The following is a 17,483-nucleotide window of genomic DNA, read 5'->3' as shown; positions in this document are numbered from 1 at the left end:
GAGAAAAAGAAATATGCTGGCAGAAAAATCCAATTGAGTGATTAAACAGCTCTTCATTTTCTGGCTTTATTTTTATGCTAACTAATTTGTTCTCTGAAAAGTGTCCACAAAGCCAAGTATCTGATTAACACCTTTGTAGGGATGGTTTTTCACCTATTATTAAATTAAACTTGCTTCATTGGAAAGGCAGCAAGTGATGTCATCCAAGCATTGGGTCAAAGTTGGCTTCAAACCTCGTCTGCTTATGAAAAGAGAAAAGGGGTATGCAGGGCATGGCGGCCTTTTGCGGTGCTTGGATGACCCCTAGTTCGCATTAAATAATGCAGTCGAGTTTCCCACATTTGGGGAAATCACAGAGGTCAGCATACCCAGAATGCAATGAATGAACCGCACCCTGGGAGAACAGTCTTCATGACCATGGTATCTCCTATGCAAAATAAGTATGATTTGGGATAGGGCTGGGGAGGGCCGCTGCTCAGGCACATCTCTGTCAAGTAAAGGAGATTCAACTGAGGCAGCACAAGGGAACTCTCATCTGGGGACAACAACTGCAGGGAGAACACATATTTTCAGATGAACATGGGAGGGCAGAAGGCTGCCTAATACTGAAGCACCCCCAAACAACAAACCAAATGCAACAACTAGTGCAAGCATTCCTGGGGGAAGGCCTGCAGCAGATGGATTTGCATATGGCGATGTCATCCAAGCAGTGGGTCAAAGTTGGCTTCAACCCTCGTCTGCATATGAAAAGAGAAAAGGGGTGTGCAGGGCATGGCGGCCTTTTGCGGCACTTGGATGACCCCTAGTTCGCATTAAACACCTCCACCCTCCGTCGGTGTGGGGCTCATGTTGGCTATGCCCCAGCCCCTGAAGGATTCAAGCTGATTTCTTGCAGCAGCTGGGCACTGTAACAGCTCCAGAGCTGCTCTGTAAGGCAAGTAAAAGGGTGTGGGCCCTGCAGCAATACCTGTAGTTCGCATTGTGCGAGACCCCTAGTTCGCATTAAACACCCCCACCCTCCTTCGGTGTGGGGCTCATGTTGGCCATGCCCCAGCCCCTGAAGCATTCACGCTGATTTCTTGCAGCAGCTGGGCACTGTAACAGCTCAAGAGCTGCTCTGTAAGGCAAGTAAAAGGGTGTGGGCCCTGCAGCACTACCTGTAGTTTGCATTGTGCATTGGAAGGCACAAAGTAAGCAGACGGGAGGAGAAGTCAGGATAGTGCACAAGGGTATAGACGGGAGGGGCTCAAGAAAAAAGAAGTGGAAACAGACAGCAAACTAGGCTTCCAATGCACAATGCAAACTACAGGTAGTGCTGCAGGGCCCACACCCTTTTACTTGCCTTACAGAGCAGCTCTGGAGCTGTTTAATCACTCAATTGGATTTTTCTGCCAGCATAATTTTTCTCTTACGTCCTAGAGGATGCTGGGGATTCCGTAAGGACCATGGGGGATAGACGGGCTCCGCAGGAGACATGGGCACTTTAAGAAAGACTTTAGATCTGGGTGTGCACTGGCTCCTCCCTCTATGCCCCTCCTCCAGACCTCAGTTTACTACTGTGCCCAGAGGAGACTGGGTGCTTTTCAGGGAGCTCTCCTGAGTTTCCTGACAGAAAGTATATTTGTTAGATTTTTTTATTTTCAGGGAGCCTGCTGGCAACAGACTCCCTGCATCGAGGGGCGGAGGGGAGAGATGCACACCTACTTCTGTGAGTTGATAGGCTCTGCTTCTTAGGCTACTGTACAGCATTAGCTCCAGAGGGATCGGTACGCAGGTCTCACCCTCGCCGTCCGTCCCAGAGCCGCGCCGCCGTCCCCCTCGCAGAGCCGGAAGATAGAAGCCGGGTGAGTATGAGAAGAAAAGAAGACTTCAGAGGCGGCGGAAGACTTCATGATCTTCACTGAGGTAACGCACAGCAGTAAAGCTGTGCTCCATTGCTCCAATACACCTCACACACTGCAGTCAGTGTAAGGGTGAAGGGCGCAGGGGGGACGCCCTGGGCAGCAATATAGACCTCTCTTTGGCAAAATAAATATATATGCAGCTAGGCACTGTATATATATATATATAAGAGCCCCCGCCATTTTTTTACTATATTTGAGCGGGACAGAAGCCCGTCGCTGAGGGGGTGGGGCTTCTCCCTCAGCACTCACCAGCGCCATTTTCTCCACAGCACCGCTGAGGGGAAGCTCCACGGACTCTCCCCTGCTTATACCACGGTAGAAAGAGGGTCTTAAAGAAGAGGGGGGCACATAATTAGGCGCATATATATATGGAAATACAGCGCTACTGGGTAAACATAAAATTATTGTGTTTTTTTCCTGGGTCATATAGCGCTGGGGTGTGTGCTGGCATACTCTCTCTCTCTGTCTCTCCAAAGGGCCTTGTTGGGGAACTGTCCTCAGATAAGAGGATTCCCTGAGTGTATGGTGTGTCGGTACACGTGTGTCGACATGTCTGAGGTAGAAGGCTCTCCTAGAGAGGAGCAGGAGCAAATTAATGTGGTGTCTCCATCGACAACGCCGACACCTGACTGGATGGATATGTGGAATGTTTTAAGTGCTAATGTAAACTTATTACACAAGAGATTAGACAAAGCTGAAGCTAGGGAACAGTCAGGGAGTCAACCCATGCCTGTCCCTATGTCGCAGGGACCTTCGGGGTCTCAAAAGCGCCCACTATCCCAAATAGTTGACACAGATACCGACACAGATTCTGACTCCAGTGTCGACTACGATGATGCAAAGTTACAGCCAAAATTGGCTAAATGTATTCGATATATGATTATTGCAATAAAAGATGTTTTGCACATCACAGAGTCCCCTGTCCCTGACACGAGGGTACACATGTATAAGGGAAAGAAACCTGAGATAACCTTTCCCTCCTCACATGAGTTGAACGAATTATGTGAAAAAGCTTGGGAATCTCCAGACAAAAAGCTGCAGATTCCCAAAAGGATTCTTATGGCGTATCCTTTCCCGCCAATGGACAGGATACGGTGGGAATCCTCCCCTAGGGTGGATAAAGCATTGACACGCTTATCCAAAAAGGTAGCGCTGCCATCCCAGGATACGGCTACCATCAGGGACCCTGCTGACCGCAAGCAGGAGGTTACCCTAAAGTCCATTTACACACATTCTGGTACCTTACTCAGACCGGCAATTGCGTCGGCCGGGGTTGTAGCGCGGTGGCAGCATGGACAGATACCTTATCAGCAGAGATTGAGACCCTAGATAAGGATGCTATGTTATTGACCATAGGGCATATAAAAGATGCTGTCCTATATATGAGAGATGCTCAAAGTGACATTAGTCTACTGGGTTCTAGAATAAACGCTATGTCGATTTCTGCTAGACGAGTCCTATGGACCCGGCAATGGACAGGTGATGCCGACTCAAAAAGGCATATGGAGGTTTTACCTTACAGGGGTGAGGAATTGTTTGGGGAAGGTCTCTCGGACCTAGTCTCCACAGCTACAGCTGGTAAATCAAATTTTTTGCCTTATATTCCCTCACAGCCTAAGAAAGCACCACATTATCAAATACAGTCCTTTCGATCACAGAGAAACAAGAAAGTACCTTACCTCTTGCCAGAGGTAAGGGCAGAGGGAAGAAGCTGCACAACACAGCTAGTTCCCAGGAACAGAAGTCCTCCCCGGCCTCTACAAAATCCACTGCATGACGCTGGGGCTCCGCTAAAGGAGTCCACCCAGTTGGGGGCACGTCTTCGAGTTTTCAGCCACATCTGGGTTCATTCGCAGGTGGATCCCTAGGCAATAGAAATTGTTTCTCAGGGTTACAAGCTGAAATTCGAAGAGGTGCCTCCTCGCCGGTTTTTCAAATCGGCCCTACCATCTTCTCCCCAGGAAAGGGAGATAGTGTTAAATGCAATTCACAAATTGTATCTTCAACATATGCAGATGAGGGTTCCAGCCAACTTTGGCCCACTGCTTGGATGACATCACCGTATGCAAATCCGTCTTCTGCAGACCATCTCCCAGGAATGCTTGTACTAGTTGTTGCATTTGGTTTGTTGTTTGGGCGTGCTTCAGTATTAGGCAGCCTTCTGCCCTCCCATGTTCATCTGAAAATATGTGTTCTCCCGGCAGTTGTTGTCCCCAGATGAGAGTTCCCTTGTGCTGCCTCAGTTGAATCTCCTTTACTTGACAGAGATGTGCCTGAGCAGCGGCCCTCCCCAGCCCTATCTCAAATCATACTTATTTTGCATAGGAGATACCATGGTCATAAAGATTGTTCTCCCAGGGTGAGGTTCATTCATTGCATTCTGGGTATGCTGACCCCTGTGATTTCCCCAAATGTGGGAAACTCAACTGCATTATTTGTGGTAGTGGGGGACTGTGTTTGTGTTTTCCTCTGGTCAGCTCTGGTAAAAGTCAGATTTCTTTGTCTCAGATCTTCCTCTAGCCTTGTTCTTCTTTCGAGAGTTCCATTGTGCTGCCTCAGTTTGACCTCCTTCACTTGACAGGGGGGTACCCGAGCAGCGACCCTCCCCAGCTCTAGCCCAACTCCTACATACCTGCCAGGTGAGATACTATGATCATGAAGGTGCTTCTCCCAGGGCAAGGCTCACCCATTGCACTCTGGGTGTGCTGCTCCTGCGATTTCCCCAAATGTGGGAAACTTGACTGCATAATTTGTGTTTCCCCTGGTCGGCTCTCGTATAATTCAGATCTCTTTGTCTCAGGTCTCTCTCCAGCCTAGTTTGCTGTCTGTTTCCACTTCTGTTTTCTTGAGCCGCTCCCTTCTATGCCCTTGCGCACTATCCTGACTTCTCCCGTCTGCTTACTTTGTGCCTTCCAACGCACAATGCGAACTACAGGTAGTGCTGCAGGGCCCACACCCTTTTACTTGCCGTACAGAGCAGCTCTGGAGCTGTTACAGTGCCCAGCTGCTGCAAGAAATCAGCTTGAATGCTTCAGGGGCTGGGGCATAGCCAACATGAGCCCCACACCGAAGGAGGGTGGAGGTATTTAATGCGAACTAGGGGTCATCCAAGCACCGCAAAAGGCCGCCATGCCCTGCATAACCCTTTTCTCTTTTCATATGCAGATGAGGGTTCCAGCCAACTTTGGCCCACTGCTTGGATGACATCACCGTATGCAAATCCGTCTTCTGCAGACCTTCTCCCAGGAATGCTTTTACTAGTTGTTACATTTGGTTTGTTGTTTGGGGGTGCTTCAGTATTAGGCAGCCTTCTGCCCTCCCATGTTCATCTGAAAATATGTGTTCTCCCTGCAGTTGTTGTCCCCAGATGAGAGTTCCCTTGTGCTGCCTCTGTTGAATCTCCTTTACTTGACAGAGATGTGCCTGAGCAGCGGCCCTCCCCAGCCCTATCCCAAATCATACTTATTTTGCATAGAAGTTTCCATGGTCATGAAGATTGTTCTCCCAGGGTGAGGTTCATTCATTGCATTCTGGGTATGCTGACCCCTGTGATTTCCCCAAATGTGGGAAACTCGACTGCATTAATTGTGGTAGTGGGGGACTGTGTTTGTGCTTTCCTCTGGTCAGCTCTGGTAAAAGTCAGATTTCTTTGTCTCAGATCTTCCTCTAGCCTTGTTCTTTTTTCGAGAGTTTCCTTGTGCTGCCTCAGTTGGATCTCCTTCACTTGACAGGGGGGTGCCCGAGCAGCGACCCTCCCCAGCTCAAGCCCAACTCCTACTTACCTGCCAAGTGAGATACTATGATCAGGAAGGTGCTTCTACCAGGGCAAGGCTCACCCATTGCACTCTGGGTGTGCTGCTCCTACGATTTCCCCAAATGTGGGACACTTGACTGCATAATTTGTGTTTCCTCTGGTCGGCTACTCGTATAATTCAGATCTCTTTGTCTCAGGTCTCTCTCCAGCCTAGTTTGCTGTCTGTTTCCACTTCTCTTTTCTTGAGCCCCTGCCTTCTATGCCCTTGTGCACTCTCCTGACTTCTCCTGTCTGCTTACTTTGTGCCTTCCAACGCACAATGCAAACTACAGGTAGTGCTGCAGGGCCAACACCCTTTTACTTGCCTTACAGAGCAGCTCTGGAGCTGTTACAGTGCCCAGCTGCTGCAAGAAATCAGCTTGAATGCTTCAGGGGCTGGGGCATAGCCAACATGAGCAGCAAGATGCAGCACTGGACTATTAGTAATGTACTGTTGTATGCTGAGCACCACAATGCAGCACAAGACAATGAGCAGTGATACTGAGCACTGATGAGGATACTACTGAGAACTGACACTGAGCAGGAGAGACACACTACTAGTATTACTGAGCAGCAATAAGTAACCACTGATACTGGGCACTGATATTGAGATTTCCACTGAGAGAACATAGCCACGTCCTCTCCGCTCTCTCTTCAATGCACGAGTAAAAATGGCGGCAACGCGCAGCTCTTTATATGGAATCCGAATCTCGCGAGAATCTGACAGCGGGATGATGACATTTTCCCTTGTTCAGGTTTTCATAGTCAGGTGGGAACAACCGAGCCTGCCACGGACCAGTGTAAACCACGTGGAGTTCGTCGGGAATTCGGTTCTTGGAGAACCGAACCCGCTCCTCTATATATACTATATTACTATGTTACTGTAGTATACAGAACACCACAATGCAATGAGCAGTGATAGTGAGCACTGATGAGGATACTAGAACTGACACTGAGCAGCAAGATGCAGCACTGGACTATTAGTAATGTACTGTAGTATGCTGAGCACCACAATGCAGCACAAGACAATGAGCAGTGATACTGAGCACTGATGAGGATACTACTGAGAACTGACACTGAGCAGGAGAGACACACTACTAGTATTACTGAGCAGCAATAAGTAACCACTGATACTGAGCACTGATATTGAGATTTCCACTGAGAGAACATAGCCACGTCCTCTCCGCTCTCTCTTCAATGCACGAGTAAAAATGGCAGCAACGCGCAGCTCTTTATATGGAATCCGAATCTCGCAAGAATCCGACAGCGGGATGATGACATTTTCCCTTGTTCAGGTTTTCCGAGTCAGGCGGGAACAACCGAGCCTGCCTCGGACCAGTGTAAACCACGTGGAGTTCGTGGGGAATTCGGTTCTCCGAGAACCGAACCCGCTCCTCTCTACCTTATACCCATCAATTTTTTTATTTTCAATCTAAGCCCCTGCAGTTTTCTGTAAGCATCTGCTTCGCTATGATGATCAACAAGTCACAAGGGCAAACACTCAGGGCTTGAGGCGTAGATCTTAGGACCAGCTGCTACAAGCATGGCAGAGGTGTCACTATCACTGGTGACACCCAGAAAGGTAGCGAGGGAGATTGTAATGCAGTGCGCGCAGATAAACAGCGCAATGGTAAAAAGGAGGCATGGTTTCATAGGTAGGGGCGTGGCCTGGTGGCCTGAATCTACATTTTGTTGCTCCGGGTGTCCCGGGGGTTGGGGGCTGCACCCGGGGACTAGTGTGTGAGCTGTGCTGGCTCCTGCACAGTGACAGGGCATGGCCACCCAGCATGACGCCTCCCTTCTTGACCATGCTGTAATTGCAGTCGCACTGCAGTTCAGCGTGATCATAAAAAATGGTGTAGGCTCCTGCTGGTGCAGGCTGTAGAGAAAAGCTGCTGTGACCACGCCCCCTGTGTCTCCTCCGTTGCAGACCCCATTTTGAAGCCTTGCCCCCGGACTAAGAGAAAAGTATGCCCTTGCGCACTATCCTGACTTCTCCTCCCGTCTGCTTAATTTGTGCCTTCCAACGCACAATGCGAACAACAGGTGGTGCTGCAGGGCCCACACCCTTTTACTTGCCTTACAGAACAGCTCTGGAGCTGTTACAGTGCCCAGCTGCTGCAAGAAATCAGCTTGAATGCTTCAGGGGATGGGGCATGGCCAACATGAGCCCCACACCAAAGGAGGGTGGGGGTGTTTAATGCGAACTAGGGGTCATCCAAGCACTGCAAAAGGCCGCCATGCCCTGCATGCCCCTTTTCTCTTTTCATATGCAGATGAGGGTTCCAGTCAACTTTGGCCCACTGCTTGGATAACATCACCGTATGCAAATCCGTCTGCTGCAGACCTTCCCCAAGGAGTGCTTGTACTAGTTGTTGCATATGGTTTGATATTTGATGGTGCTTCAGTATTAGGCAGCCTTCCGCCCTCCCATGTTCATCTGAAAAGATGTGGTCTCCCTGCAGTTGTTGTCCCCAGATGAGAGTTCCCTTGTGCTGCCTCAGTTGAATCTCCTTTACTTGACAGAGATGTGCCTGAGCAGCGGCCCTCACCAGCCCTATCCCAAATCATACTTATTTTGCATAGGAGATACCATGGTCATGAAGATTGTTCTCCCAGGGTGAGGTTCATTCATTGCATTCTGGGTATGCTGACCCCTGTGATTTTCCCAAATGTGGGAAACTCGACTGCATTATTTGTGGTAGTGGGGGACTGTGTTTGTGCTTTCCTCTGGTCAGCTCTGGTAAAAGTCAGATTTCTTTGTCTCAGATCTTCCTCTAGCCTTGTTCTTCTATCGAGAGTTCCCTTGTGCTGCCTCAGTTGGATCTCTTTCACTTGACAGGGGGGTGCCCGAACAGCGACCCTCCCCAGCTCTAGCCCAACTCCTACTTACCTGCCAGGTGAGATACTATGATCATGAAGGTGCTTCTCCCAGGGCAAGGCTCACCCATTGCACTCTGGGTGTGCTGCCCCTGCGATTTCCCCAAATGTGGGAAACTTGACTGCATAATTTGTGTTTCCCCTGGTCGGCTCTCGTATAATTCAGATCTCTTTGTCTCAGGTCTCTCTCCAGCCTAGTTTGCTGTCTGTTTCCACTTCTCTTTTCTTCAACCGCTCCCTTCTATACCCTTGTGCACTATCCTGACTTCTCCTCCCGTCTGCTTACTTTGTGCCTTCCAATGCACAATGCAAACTACAGGTAGTGCTGCAGGGCCCACACCCTTTTACTTGCCTTACAGAGCAGCTCTGGAGCTGTTACAGTGCCCAGCTGCTGCAAGAAATCAGCTTGAATGCTTCAGGGGATGGGGCATGGCCAACATGAGCCCCACACCAAAGGAGGGTGGAGGTGTTTAATGCGAACTAGGGGTCATCCAAGCACCACAAAAGGCCGCCATGCCCTGCACGCCCCTTTTCTCTTTTCATATGCAGATGAGGGTTGAAGCCAACTTTGACCCACTGCTTGGATGACATCACCGTATGCAAATCCGTCTTCTGCAGAACTTCCCCCAGGAATGCTTGCACTAGTTGTTGCATTTGGTTTGTTGTTTGGGGGTGCTTCAGTATTAGGCAGCCTTCTGCCCTCCCATGTTCATCTGAAAATATGTGTTCTCCCTGCAGTTGTTGTCCCCAGATGAGAGTTCCCTTGTGCTGCCTCAGTTGAATCTCCTTTACTTGACAGAGATGTGCATGAGCAGCGGCCCTCCCCAGCCCTATTCCAAATCATACTTATTTTGCATAGGAGATACCATGGTCATGAAGATTGTTCTCCCAGGGTGAGGTTCATTCATTGCATTTTGGGTATGCTGACCCCTGTGATTTCCCCAAATGTGGGAAACTCGACTGCATTATTTGTGGTAGTGGGGGACTGTGTTTGTGCTTTCCTCTGGTCAGCTCTGGTAAAAGTCAGATTTCTTTGTCTCAGATTTTCCTCTAGCCTTGTTCTTCTTTCGAGAGTTCCATTGTGCTGCCTCAGTTGGATCTCCTTCACTTGACAGGGGGGTACCCGAGCAGCGACCCTCCCCAGCTCTAGCCCAACTCCTACTTACCTGCCAGGTGAGATACTATGATCATGAAGGTGCTTCTCCCAGGGCAAGGCTCACCCATTGCACTCTGGGTGTGCTGCCCCTGCGATTTCCCCAAATGTGGGAAACTTGACTGCATAATTTGTGTTTCCCCTGGTCGGCTCTCGTATAATTCAGATCTATTTGTCTCAGGTCTCTCTCCAGCCTAGTTTGCTGTCTGTTTCCACTTCTCTTTTCTTCAGCCGCTCCCTTCTATACCCTTGTGCACTATCCTGACTTCTCCTCCCGTCTGCTTACTTTGTGCCTTCCAATGCACAATGCAAACTACAGGTAGTGCTGCAGGGCCCACACCCTTTTACTTGCCTTACAGAGCAGCTCTGGAGCTGTTACAGTGCCCAGCTGCTGCAAGAAATCAGCTTGAATGCTTCAGGGGATGGGGCATGGCCAACATGAGCCCCACACCAAAGGAGGGTGGAGGTGTTTAATGCGAACTAGGGGTCATCCAAGCACCGCAAAAGGCCGCCATGCCCTGCACGCCCCTTTTCTCTTTTCAAATGCAGATGAGGGTTGAAGCCAACTTTGACCCACTGCTTGGATGACATCACCGTATGCAAATCCGTCTTCTGCAGAACTTCCCCCAGGAATGCTTGCACTAGTTGTTGCATTTGGTTTGTTGTTTGGGGGTGCTTCAGTATTAGGCAGCCTTCTGCCCTCCCATGTTCATCTGAAAATATGTGTTCTCCCTGCAGTTGTTGTCCCCAGATGAGAGTTCCCTTGTGCTGCCTCAGTTGAATCTCCTTTACTTGACAGAGATGTGCATGAGCAGCGGCCCTCCCCAGCCCTATTCCAAATCATACTTATTTTGCATAGGAGATACCATGGTCATGAAGATTGTTCTCCCAGGGTGAGGTTCATTCATTGCATTTTGGGTATGCTGACCCCTGTGATTTCCCCAAATGTGGGAAACTTGACTGCATTATTTGTGGTAGTGGGGGACTGTGTTTGTGCTTTCCTCTGGTCAGCTCTGGTAAAAGTCAGATTTCTTTGTCTCAGATTTTCCTCTAGCCTTGTTCTTCTTTCGAGAGTTCCATTGTGCTGCCTCAGTTGGATCTCCTTCACTTGACAGGGGGGTACCCGAGCAGCGACCCTCCCCAGCTCTAGCCCAACTCCTACTTACCTGCCAGGTGAGATACTATGATCATGAAGGTGCTTCTCCCAGGGCAAGGCTCACCCATTGCACTCTGGGTGTGCTGCCCCTGCGATTTCCCCAAATGTGGGAAACTTGACTGCATAATTTGTGTTTCCCCTGGTCGGCTCTCGTATAATTCAGATCTATTTGTCTCAGGTCTCTCTCCAGCCTAGTTTGCTGTCTGTTTCCACTTCTCTTTTCTTCAGCCGCTCCCTTCTATACCCTTGTGCACTATCCTGACTTCTCCTCCCGTCTGCTTACTTTGTGCCTTCCAATGCACAATGCAAACTACAGGTAGTGCTGCAGGGCCCACACCCTTTTACTTGCCTTACAGAGCAGCTCTGGAGCTGTTACAGTGCCCAGCTGCTGCAAGAAATCAGCTTGAATGCTTCAGGGGATGGGGCATGGCCAACATGAGCCCCACACCAAAGGAGGGGGGAGGTGTTTAATGCGAACTAGGGGTCATCCAAGCACTGCAAAAGGCCGCCATGCCCTGCATGCCCCTTTTCTCTTTTCATATGCAGATGAGGGTTCCAGTCAACTTTGGCCCACTGCTTGGATAACATCACCGTATGCAAATCCGTCTGCTGCAGACCTTCCCCCAGGAGTGCTTGTACTAGTTGTTGCATATGGTTTGATATTTGATGGTGCTTCAGTATTAGGCAGCCTTCCGCCCTCCCATGTTCATCTGAAAAGATGTGGTCTCCCTGCAGTTGTTGTCCCCAGATGAGAGTTCACTTGTGCTGCCTCAGTTGAATCTCCTTTACTTGACAGAGATGTGCCTGAGCAGCTGCCCTCACCAGCCCTATCCCAAATCATACTTATTTTGCATAGGAGATACCATGGTCATGAAGATTGTTCTCCCAGGGTGAGGTTCATTCATTGCATTCTGGGTATGCTGACCCCTGTGATTTTCCCAAATGTGGGAAACTCGACTGCATTATTTGTGGTAGTGGGGGACTGTGTTTGTGCTTTCCTCTGGTCAGCTCTGGTAAAAGTCAGATTTCTTTGTCTCAGATCTTCCTCTAGCCTTGTTCTTCTTTCGAGAGTTCCCTGGTGCTGCCTCAGTTGGATCTCCTTCACTTCACAGGGGGGAACCCGAGCAGCGACCCTCCCCAGCTCTAGCCCAACTCCTACTTACCTGCCAGGTGAGATACTATGATCATGAAGGTGCTTCTCCCAGGGCAAGGCTCAACCATTGCACTCTGGGTGTGCTGCTCCTGCGATTTCCCCAAATGTGGGAAACTTGACTGCATAATTTGTGTTTCCCCTCGTCGGCTCTCGTATAATTCAGATCTCTTTGTCTCAGGTCTCTCTCCAGCCTAGTTTGCTGTCTGTTTCCACTTCTCTTTTCTTCAGCCGCTCCCTTCTATACCCTTGTGCACTATCCTGACTTCTCCTCCCGTCTGCTTACTTTGTGCCTTCCAATGCACAATGCAAACTACAGGTAGTGCTGCAGGGCCCACACCCTTTTACTTGCCTTACAGAGCAGCTCTGGAGCTGTTACAGTGCCCAGCTGCTGCAAGAAATTAGCTTGAATGCTTCAGGGGCTGGGGCATAGCCAACATGAGCCCCACACCAAAGGAGGGTGGAGGTGTTTAATGCAAACTAGGGGTCAGCCAAGCGCCGCAAAAGGCCACCATGCCCTGCACGCCCCTTTTCTCTTTTCATATGCAGACGAGGGTTGAAGCCAACTTTGACCCACTGCTTGGATGACATCACCATATGCAAATCCATCTGCGGCAGGCCTTCCCCCAGGAATGCTTGCACTAGTTGTTGCATTTGGTTTGTTGTTTGGGGGTGCTTCAGTATTAGGCAGCCTTCTGCCCTCCCATGTTCATCTTCAGGGGATGGGGCATGGCCAACATGAGCCCCACACCAAAGGAGGGTGGAGGTGTTTAATGCGAACTAGGGGTCATCCAAGCACCGCAAAAGGCCGCCATGCCCTGCACGCCCCTTTTCTCTTTTCATATGCAGATGAGGGTTGAAGCCAACTTTGACCCACTGCTTGGATGACATCACCGTATGCAAATCCGTCTTCTGCAGAACTTCACTTGACAGGGGGGTGCCCGAGCAGCGACCCTCCTCATCTCTAGCCCAACTCCTACTTACCTGCCAGGTGAGATACTATGATCAGGAAGGTGCTTCTCCCAGGGCAAGGCTCACCCATTGCACTCTGGGTGTGCTGCTCCTACGATTTCCCCAAATGTGGGACACTTGACTGCATAATTTGTGTTTCCTCTAGTCGGCTACTCGTATAATTCAGATCTCTTTGTCTCAGGTCTCTCTCCAGCCTAGTTTGCTGTCTGTTTCCACTTCTCTTTTCTTGAGCCGCTGCCTTCTATGCCCTTGTGCACTCTCCTGACTTCTCCTGTCTGCTTACTTTGTGCCTTCCAACGCACAATGCAAACTACAGGTAGTGCTGCAGGGCCCACACCCTTTTACTTGCCTTTCAGAGCAGCTCTGGAGCTGTTACAGTGCCCAGCTGCTGCAAGAAATCAGCTTGAATGCTTCAGGGGCTGGGGCATAGCCAACATGAGCCCCACACCGACGGAGGGTGGAGGTGTTTAATGCGAACTAAGGGTCATCCAAGCGCCGCAAAAGGCCGCCATGCCCTGCATACCCCTTTTCTCTTTTCATATGCAGATGAGGGTTCCAGCCAACTTTGGCCCACTGCTTGGATGACATCACCGTATGCAAATCCGTCTTCTGCAGACCTTCCCCCAGGAATGCTTGTACTAGTTGTTGCATTTGGTTTGTTGTTTGGGGTGCTTCAGTATTAGGCAGCCTTCAGCTCTCCCATGTTCATCTGAAAATATGTGTTCTCCCTGCAGTTGTTGTCCCCAGATGAGAGTACCCTTGTGCTGCCTCAGTTGAATCTCCTTTACTTGAAAGAGATGTGCCTGAGCAGCGGCCCTCCCCAGCCCTATCCCAAATCATACTTATTTTGCATAGGAGATACCATGGTCATGAAGATTGTTCTCCCAGGGTGAGGTTCATTCATTGCATTCTGGGTATGCTGACCCCTGTGATTTCCCCAAATGTGGGAAACTCGACTGCATTATTTGTGGTAGTGGGGGACTGTGTTTGTGCTTTCCTCTGGTCAGCTCTGGTAAAAGTCAGATTTCTTTGTCTCAGATCTTCCTCTAGCCTTGTTCTTTTTTTGAGAGTTTCCTTGTGCTGCCTCAGTTGGATCTCCTTCACTTGACAGGGGGGTGCCCGAGCAGCGACCCTCCCCAGCTCAAGCCCAACTCCTACTTACCTGCCAAGTGAGATACTATGATCAGGAAGGTGCTTCTACCAGGGCAAGGCTCACCCATTGCACTCTGGGTGTGCTGCTCCTACGATTTCCCCAAATGTGGGACACTTGACTGCATAATTTGTGTTTCCTCTGGTCGGCTACTCGTATAATTCAGATCTCTTTGTCTCAGGTCTCTCTCCAGCCTAGTTTGCTGTCTGTTTCCACTTCTCTTTTCTTGAGCCCCTGCCTTCTATGCCCTTGTGCACTCTCCTGACTTCTCCTGTCTGCTTACTTTGTGCCTTCCAACGCACAATGCAAACTACAGGTAGTGCTGCAGGGCCAACACCCTTTTACTTGCCTTACAGAGCAGCTCTGGAGCTGTTACAGTGCCCAGCTGCTGCAAGAAATCAGCTTGAATGCTTCAGGGGCTGGGGCATAGCCAACATGAGCAGCAAGATGCAGCACTGGACTATTAGTAATGTACTGTTGTATGCTGAGCACCACAATGCAGCACAAGACAATGAGCAGTGATACTGAGCACTGATGAGGATACTACTGAGAACTGACACTGAGCAGGAGAGACACACTACTAGTATTACTGAGCAGCAATAAGTAACCACTGATACTGGGCACTGATATTGAGATTTCCACTGAGAGAACATAGCCACGTCCTCTCCGCTCTCTCTTCAATGCACGAGTAAAAATGGCGGCAACGCGCAGCTCTTTATATGGAATCCGAATCTCGCGAGAATCTGACAGCGGGATGATGACATTTTCCCTTGTTCAGGTTTTCCGAGTCAGGCGGGAACAACCGAGCCTGCCACGGACCAGTGTAAACCACGTGGAGTTCGTCGGGAATTCGGTTCTCGGAGAACCGAACCCGCTCCTCTATATATACTATATTACTATGTTACTGTAGTATACAGAACACCACAATGCAATGAGCAGTGATAGTGAGCACTGATGAGGATACTAGAACTGACACTGAGCAGCAAGATGCAGCACTGGACTATTAGTAATGTACTGTAGTATGCTGAGCACCACAATGCAGCACAAGACAATGAGCAGTGATACTGAGCACTGATGAGGATACTACTGAGAACTGACACTGAGCAGGAGAGACACACTACTAGTATTACTGAGCAGCAATAAGTAACCACTGATACTGAGCACTGATATTGAGATTTCCACTGAGAGAACATAGCCACGTCCTCTCCGCTCTCTCTTCAATGCACGAGTAAAAATGGCAGCAACGCGCAGCTCTTTATATGGAATCCGAATCTCGCAAGAATCCGACAGCGGGATGATGACATTTTCCCTTGTTCAGGTTTTCCGAGTCAGGCGGGAACAACCGAGCCTGCCTCGGACCAGTGTAAACCACGTGGAGTTCGTGGGGAATTCGGTTCTCGGAGAACCGAACCCGCTCCTCTCTACCTTATACCCATCAATTTTTTTATTTTCAATCTAAGCCCCTGCAGTTTTCTGTAAGCATCTGCTTCGCTATGATGATCAACAAGTCACAAGGGCAAACACTCAGGGCTTGAGGCGTAGATCTTAGGACCAGCTGCTACAAGCATGGCAGAGGTGTCACTATCACTGGTGACACCCAGAAAGGTGGCGAGGGAGATTGTAATGCAGTGCGCGCAGATAAACAGCGCAATGGTAAAAAGGAGGCATGGTTTCATAGGTAGGGGCGTGGCCTGGTGGCCTGAATCTACATTTTGTTGCTCCGGGTGTCCCGGGGGTTGGGGGCTGCACCCGGGGACTAGTGTGTGAGCTGTGCTGGCTCCTGCACAGTGACAGGGCATGGCCACCCAGCATGACGCCTCCCTTCTTGACCATGCTGTAATTGCAGTCGCACTGCAGTTCAGCGTGATCATAAAAAATGGTGTAGGCTCCTGCTGGTGCAGGTTGTAGAGAAAAGCTGCTGTGACCACGCCCCCTGTGTCTCCTCCGTTGCAGACCCCATTTTGAAGCCTTGCCCCCGGACTAAGAGAAAAGTATGCCCTTGCGCACTATCCTGACTTCTCCTCCCGTCTGCTTAATTTGTGCCTTCCAACGCACAATGCGAACAACAGGTGGTGCTGCAGGGCCCACACCCTTTTACTTGCCTTACAGAACAGCTCTGGAGCTGTTACAGTGCCCAGCTGCTGCAAGAAATCAGCTTGAATGCTTCAGGAGATGGGGCATGGCCAACATGAGCCCCACACCAAAGGAGGGTGGGGGTGTTTAATGCGAACTAGGGGTCATCCAAGCACTGCAAAAGGCCGCCATGCCCTGCATGCCCCTTTTCTCTTTTCATATGCAGATGAGGGTTCCAGTCAACTTTGGCCCACTGCTTGGATAACATCACCGTATGCAAATCCGTCTGCTGCAGACCTTCCCCAAGGAGTGCTTGTACTAGTTGTTGCATATGGTTTGATATTTGATGGTGCTTCAGTATTAGGCAGCCTTCCGCCCTCCCATGTTCATCTGAAAAGATGTGGTCTCCCTGCAGTTGTTGTCCCCAGATGAGAGTTCCCTTGTGCTGCCTCAGTTGAATCTCCTTTACTTGACAGAGATGTGCCTGAGCAGCGGCCCTCACCAGCCCTATCCCAAATCATACTTATTTTGCATAGGAGATACCATGGTCATGAAGATTGTTCTCCCAGGGTGAGGTTCATTCATTGCATTCTGGGTATGCTGACCCCTGTGATTTTCCCAAATGTGGGAAACTCGACTGCATTATTTGTGGTAGTGGGGGACTGTGTTTGTGCTTTCCTCTGGTCAGCTCTGGTAAAAGTCAGATTTCTTTGTCTCAGATCTTCCTCTAGCCTTGTTCTTCTTTCGAGAGTTCCCTTGTGCTGCCTCAGTTGGATCTCTTTCACTTGACAGGGGGGTGCCCGAACAGCGACCCTCCCCAGCTCTAGCCCAACTCCTACTTACCTGCCAGGTGAGATACTATGATCATGAAGGTGCTTCTCCCAGGGCAAGGCTCACCCATTGCACTCTGGGTGTGCTGCCCCTGCGATTTCCCCAAATGTGGGAAACTTGACTGCATAATTTGTGTTTCCCCTGGTCGGCTCTCGTATAATTCAGATCTCTTTGTCTCAGGTCTCTCTCCAGCCTAGTTTGCTGTCTGTTTCCACTTCTCTTTTCTTCAACTGCTCCCTTCTATACCCTTGTGCACTATCCTGACTTCTCCTCCCGTCTGCTTACTTTGTGCCTTCCAATGCACAATGCAAACTACAGGTAGTGCTGCAGGGCCCACACCCTTTTACTTGCCTTACAGAGCAGCTCTGGAGCTGTTACAGTGCCCAGCTGCTGCAAGAAATCAGCTTGAATGCTTCAGGGG

The 17,483-nt window shown here is 49.8% G+C and overlaps 16 non-coding genes and 2 pseudogenes across 16 annotated transcripts; 17 read left to right on the top strand and 1 right to left on the bottom strand.

Annotated features, from left to right (window-relative positions):
- Window positions 1-265: 265 nt before the first annotated feature.
- LOC134995149 (U1 spliceosomal RNA) lies at window positions 266-444 on the bottom strand (annotated as a pseudogene).
- A 3,768-nt stretch (window positions 445-4,212) lies between these two features.
- Window positions 4,213-4,376, top strand: LOC134995176 (U1 spliceosomal RNA). The gene has a single exon (XR_010198038.1). It is a non-coding gene; the product is annotated as a U1 spliceosomal RNA (small nuclear RNA).
- A 152-nt stretch (window positions 4,377-4,528) lies between these two features.
- On the top strand, window positions 4,529-4,691 carry LOC134995207 (U1 spliceosomal RNA). Its single transcript, XR_010198068.1, has one exon. It is a non-coding gene; the product is annotated as a U1 spliceosomal RNA (small nuclear RNA).
- Window positions 4,692-5,362: 671 nt separating this feature from the next.
- LOC134995187 (U1 spliceosomal RNA) lies at window positions 5,363-5,526 on the top strand. Its single transcript, XR_010198049.1, has one exon. It is a non-coding gene; the product is annotated as a U1 spliceosomal RNA (small nuclear RNA).
- Window positions 5,527-5,678: 152 nt separating this feature from the next.
- On the top strand, window positions 5,679-5,842 carry LOC134995146 (U1 spliceosomal RNA). Its single transcript, XR_010198010.1, has one exon. It is a non-coding gene; the product is annotated as a U1 spliceosomal RNA (small nuclear RNA).
- Window positions 5,843-8,266: 2,424 nt separating this feature from the next.
- LOC134995165 (U1 spliceosomal RNA) lies at window positions 8,267-8,430 on the top strand. The gene has a single exon (XR_010198028.1). It is a non-coding gene; the product is annotated as a U1 spliceosomal RNA (small nuclear RNA).
- A 152-nt stretch (window positions 8,431-8,582) lies between these two features.
- LOC134995196 (U1 spliceosomal RNA) lies at window positions 8,583-8,745 on the top strand. Its single transcript, XR_010198058.1, has one exon. It is a non-coding gene; the product is annotated as a U1 spliceosomal RNA (small nuclear RNA).
- Window positions 8,746-9,419: 674 nt separating this feature from the next.
- LOC134995171 (U1 spliceosomal RNA) lies at window positions 9,420-9,583 on the top strand. The gene has a single exon (XR_010198033.1). It is a non-coding gene; the product is annotated as a U1 spliceosomal RNA (small nuclear RNA).
- A 152-nt stretch (window positions 9,584-9,735) lies between these two features.
- LOC134995198 (U1 spliceosomal RNA) lies at window positions 9,736-9,898 on the top strand. Its single transcript, XR_010198060.1, has one exon. It is a non-coding gene; the product is annotated as a U1 spliceosomal RNA (small nuclear RNA).
- Window positions 9,899-10,572: 674 nt separating this feature from the next.
- On the top strand, window positions 10,573-10,736 carry LOC134995175 (U1 spliceosomal RNA). The gene has a single exon (XR_010198037.1). It is a non-coding gene; the product is annotated as a U1 spliceosomal RNA (small nuclear RNA).
- Window positions 10,737-10,888: 152 nt separating this feature from the next.
- Window positions 10,889-11,051, top strand: LOC134995197 (U1 spliceosomal RNA). Its single transcript, XR_010198059.1, has one exon. It is a non-coding gene; the product is annotated as a U1 spliceosomal RNA (small nuclear RNA).
- Window positions 11,052-11,725: 674 nt separating this feature from the next.
- Window positions 11,726-11,889, top strand: LOC134995164 (U1 spliceosomal RNA). Its single transcript, XR_010198027.1, has one exon. It is a non-coding gene; the product is annotated as a U1 spliceosomal RNA (small nuclear RNA).
- A 152-nt stretch (window positions 11,890-12,041) lies between these two features.
- Window positions 12,042-12,177, top strand: LOC134995137 (U1 spliceosomal RNA; annotated as a pseudogene).
- Window positions 12,178-13,012: 835 nt separating this feature from the next.
- LOC134995209 (U1 spliceosomal RNA) lies at window positions 13,013-13,176 on the top strand. The gene has a single exon (XR_010198070.1). It is a non-coding gene; the product is annotated as a U1 spliceosomal RNA (small nuclear RNA).
- Window positions 13,177-13,846: 670 nt separating this feature from the next.
- On the top strand, window positions 13,847-14,010 carry LOC134995205 (U1 spliceosomal RNA). The gene has a single exon (XR_010198066.1). It is a non-coding gene; the product is annotated as a U1 spliceosomal RNA (small nuclear RNA).
- Window positions 14,011-14,162: 152 nt separating this feature from the next.
- On the top strand, window positions 14,163-14,326 carry LOC134995145 (U1 spliceosomal RNA). Its single transcript, XR_010198009.1, has one exon. It is a non-coding gene; the product is annotated as a U1 spliceosomal RNA (small nuclear RNA).
- A 2,424-nt stretch (window positions 14,327-16,750) lies between these two features.
- LOC134995163 (U1 spliceosomal RNA) lies at window positions 16,751-16,914 on the top strand. The gene has a single exon (XR_010198026.1). It is a non-coding gene; the product is annotated as a U1 spliceosomal RNA (small nuclear RNA).
- A 152-nt stretch (window positions 16,915-17,066) lies between these two features.
- On the top strand, window positions 17,067-17,229 carry LOC134995195 (U1 spliceosomal RNA). Its single transcript, XR_010198057.1, has one exon. It is a non-coding gene; the product is annotated as a U1 spliceosomal RNA (small nuclear RNA).
- Window positions 17,230-17,483: the final 254 nt, after the last annotated feature.

This window comes from Pseudophryne corroboree, unplaced genomic scaffold (genome assembly GCF_028390025.1).
Source record: "Pseudophryne corroboree isolate aPseCor3 unplaced genomic scaffold, aPseCor3.hap2 scaffold_1375, whole genome shotgun sequence".
Classification (NCBI taxonomy): Eukaryota; Metazoa; Chordata; class Amphibia; order Anura; family Myobatrachidae; genus Pseudophryne; species Pseudophryne corroboree.
This window is presented reverse-complemented; position numbering and strand designations above follow the sequence as displayed.